The sequence below is a fragment of the Protopterus annectens genome, chromosome 14.part0 (assembly GCF_019279795.1).
Source record: "Protopterus annectens isolate FY-2018-M chromosome 14.part0, PAN1.0, whole genome shotgun sequence".
Classification (NCBI taxonomy): domain Eukaryota; kingdom Metazoa; phylum Chordata; order Ceratodontiformes; family Protopteridae; genus Protopterus; species Protopterus annectens.
Window position 1 is genome coordinate 60,923,242 of NC_056748.1, and position 3,970 is coordinate 60,927,211.

Consider the following 3,970-nt stretch of genomic DNA (forward strand, 5'->3'; position numbering starts at 1 on the left):
GATGTCTATCCCAATGTTCCAATTGCTCCAGAGCACTGTTTCATAAAGTAACTTGCTTAAGGTCACACAGTAGGCAAGCAGAGGCTGTTGGAATCCAACCCTGGATCACAGGAGGCAGCTTGTTAATCCTATGCTGTAGTCTGTCAGTCTGCTTTTTCATTTAAACCAGAATTTTATATTCCGGTCTTAGTACAATCTGGCAGAGAGTGGACTGAATAGTTCTTGTTACAGGACTCCTGAAACACAAGTGTAGCTTTTTTGTCTTCCATTACAGAGTAATATAGAAGAAAAGCTCTGGTTACAACTTTCAGTCTATTATAGGCCTATTAACTATTAGTCCCCAGGCTAGTCTTCCTCCTCTCCCTTGCTCTCAGACAACAGACCTCTTTTTATCTTGCAAGTCTCCTTCATACCTCTCTCTTCCTCTCAACAGTTAATCCTTCTTCTAAGTATATACCTTATATTATTAAAATACTGTTTCATACTGGATGTTATTTAGTTGCACAGCTTAAGGTGTTTCATCCTTCCACCCGTGTAGTGTTTATTTCATCTTAATCATAGGTGTTGTTCACTTTAAAGTATCATTACCATAAACTGATGTAAAATGTATAGTCTCATGTTTCTGTACCTGTGAAAATGTACGTTATTAATCTTTGTTATATGTGGAGCGTTTCTCCCCAGGTGTCCGCTGAAAAAGGACTTGTATCCAGTTGGACTTTCCCAGTAACCAAAGTAAAATAAAATAAAGTAAATAAATAAATACAGGACAGTTGTCTTTATTGGACTGCATGTTATCACCCATGCAGGGCACAACTGGTTACTTTATAAGGAGAACAGAATAAGATTTATGGATGAGCCAGCATGAAAATTCACTTTGCAGTCTGAACCACTCTGAAGCACCATTCACTTGTGTGTAATGAGGATTACAGGTAGCATGGATAAACCTAGACTTTTCCTTGAAGTTTGGATATACAACTTGGTTGCCATTGTTGGTAACAAGTTTGGAAAGAATTCCTTTGACATAAATATTTCTTTTGAGTTAAGCTATAGATTTCTTGGTAGGCATTGTTGGAAGCCTGACTATTGTTTATAACACTGAAGTAATAATACATTACTAAAAGGTATCTGATCTTTTGTCATCAACTCTTTGGTAAAAGAGTGCTCATTCCTTTGAGTAGGTTTGTTTTAATGTATAACTATCCTGTCATCACAGTAGCAGCGACAACAGCGTTGATGATCGCCGACCACGCTGATACATAGGCTTCCTCAGTGCTTTGTTAGTCCTTGATAACCCTCATCGATTTGATAAGAAGCTTCTACTCACAATGAAGATGCTGGTATTACTCTCCTGTCTTGGTATAGCAAAAGGTTATCCGCATCAGGGATATTCTATCATGGAAGAATATCCTACTAAGAGATAGGTTAACTGTGCTCTTCTGTTTAGTTTGACTCTTTCAAATAAATTTAATTACAATTTGAAGACGGACTTCTTCTTAGCTGCTTCTCTGATGTAATCCATCATGTGTGAGACTTAGGTCTGTTTGGCATTACAGGCAGCTTATGCGGATTGACATAATTTTTAGTATGTGATGCTTTTCTACTGGTCACTGCATTTTCAGACACTGTTCCATTCACCATAAACTGCTTCCCATGGACATGTGCAGCTTTCATATTAATGCTAATCAACAGCTGCTGATGTTTAGGTAGAACTTTATCTGGCTCAGAGGTATTTATTCTGTAGATAAAATCTAGGTGTACCCAGTAAGTGATGAGAAAAGCATTCATGTTCCCACTCTACTGCTAGGCATTTGTTTTTTTTTTCTCAATATCTTTCATATTTGTGAACAGAAGACAACAGGTTTACACTCCCCTCCTTTCCGTTGCAGCAGAGCAACTCCAAAACCACAGCTGCTCTGCTGTTTTTCAAACATTTTTTATTTACTTATTTAGCCTTTGTTGACCAGGTTAGTCATAGTAGGCTAGTTGCCTCTATTTAGGGGAGGCCCAAGGTGACATTTATACTGCTAGGGGAAATTTGGCCAGGGCATCAAGGAGCTTCCCCTACTCTTTTCAGTAGGTGCTATGAAATCATTTACAACCACCTTACCACCAAGTCAAGCAGACAGGGCCTCAGTATAATGTCTCATCTGAAGCAAAAATGGTATCTTCGTATTGATGTAGAGACTAATAAAGGCTACATTATTAAAGAAGTACTGTACTGTGCCTCTCCCATTAAAGACATACTACAATGTGCCTTTCCCATTAAAGATGCACTGTACTGTGCCTCTCCCATTAAAGACATACTGTACTGTGCCCTATGTCTCTCTGATTAAAGATGTACTGCACTTGCGCATCTTTCCCATTAAAGACGTACTGTACCGTGCTTCTCCTATTAATGACGTACTGTATCGTACCTCTCCCATTAATGACATACTGTATCGTACCTCTCCCATTAATGATGTACTGTACCGTGCTTCTCCCATTAATGACATACTGTATTGTACCTCTCCCATTAATGACGTACTGTACCATGCTTCTGCCATTAATGACATACTGTATTGTACCTCTCCCATTAATGACGTACTGTACCGTGCTTCTCCCATTAATGACATACTGTATAGTGCCTATCCCATTAATGATGTACTGTACCGTGCTTCTCCCATTAATGACATACTGTATTGTACCTCTCCCATTAATGACATACTGTACAGTGCTTCTCCCATTAATGACATACTGTATTGCACCTCTCCCATTAATGACGTACTGTACCGTGCTTCTCCCATTAATGACATACTGTATCGTACCTCTCCCATTAATGACGTACTGTACCGTGCTTCTCCCATTAATGACATACTGTACCTCTCCCATTAATGACGTACTGTACCGTGCTTCTCCCATTAATGACATACTGTATCGTACCTTTCCCATTAATGACGTACTTTACAGTGCTTCTCCCATTAATTACATACTGTATCGTACCTCTCCCATTAATGACGTACTGTACCGTGCTTCTCCCATTAATGATATACTGTATCGTACCTTTCCCATTAATTATGTATTGTACCGTGCTTCTCCCATTAATTACATACTGTATTGCACCTCTCCCATTAATGACGTATTGTACCGTGCTTTTCCCATTAATGACATACTGTATCGTACCTCTCCCATTAATGATGTACTGTACCGTGCTTCTCCTATTAATGACGTACTGTATCGTACCTCTCCCATTAATGACATACTGTATTGTACCTCTCCCATTAATGATGTACTGTACAGTGCTTCTCCCATTAATGACATACTGTATCGTACCTCTCCCATTAATGACGTACTGTACAGTGCTTCTCCCATTAAAGACATACTGTACTGTACCTATCCCATTGACCTCCTGGACACTTATTTTGAATACATCACTGATTGGGAAAAGCACTAATGATATTTCTGGCAGATTTTTCAGAAAATTAGGTCATCACAGAAAGAAGTTGACAGAAACATATCTTTCCCCACTGGAGAGATGAAAGTCATCAATTTCTTGCAGCTAGGATCATTTCATATGCACCAAAACCTTCTAGATCCTTTTGTGGTAAAAACAAACTTACCTCAGCCACCATGGATGTCACATCCTCTAAGATAGGTGAAATAAACCTCTCCGATTTCACTGCATCAGTAACTTGCTTTAAATGTACAGATTTCTTGCATAGGCCAGGAATCGAACCCGGGTCAACTGCTTGGAAGGCAGCTATGCTCACCACTATACCACCAATGCTATGCAGATTCTTATTCCACCATTTTTTCTTGATGACGATGTCATGAATGTACACCAATCAGTGAGGACCCTGGAAGCTCACCAACCAGTGGGAGCCATGGAAGCCACACTTACTAGTGGATTCTGTGAGCTTTTCAGTGAAACCAAAAGATTCCAGCTGCTTCTATTTTTATTAGACTAGGAAAAGAAACCACCCATGCAGTTAAA

The 3,970-nt window shown here is 39.4% G+C and overlaps 1 non-coding gene across 1 annotated transcript; it reads right to left on the bottom strand.

The window, feature by feature from the left end:
• Window positions 1–3,691: 3,691 nt before the first annotated feature.
• Window positions 3,692–3,763, bottom strand: TRNAG-UCC. The gene has a single exon. It is a non-coding gene; the product is annotated as a tRNA-Gly (tRNA).
• Between the last annotated feature and the right edge of the window lie 207 nt (window positions 3,764–3,970).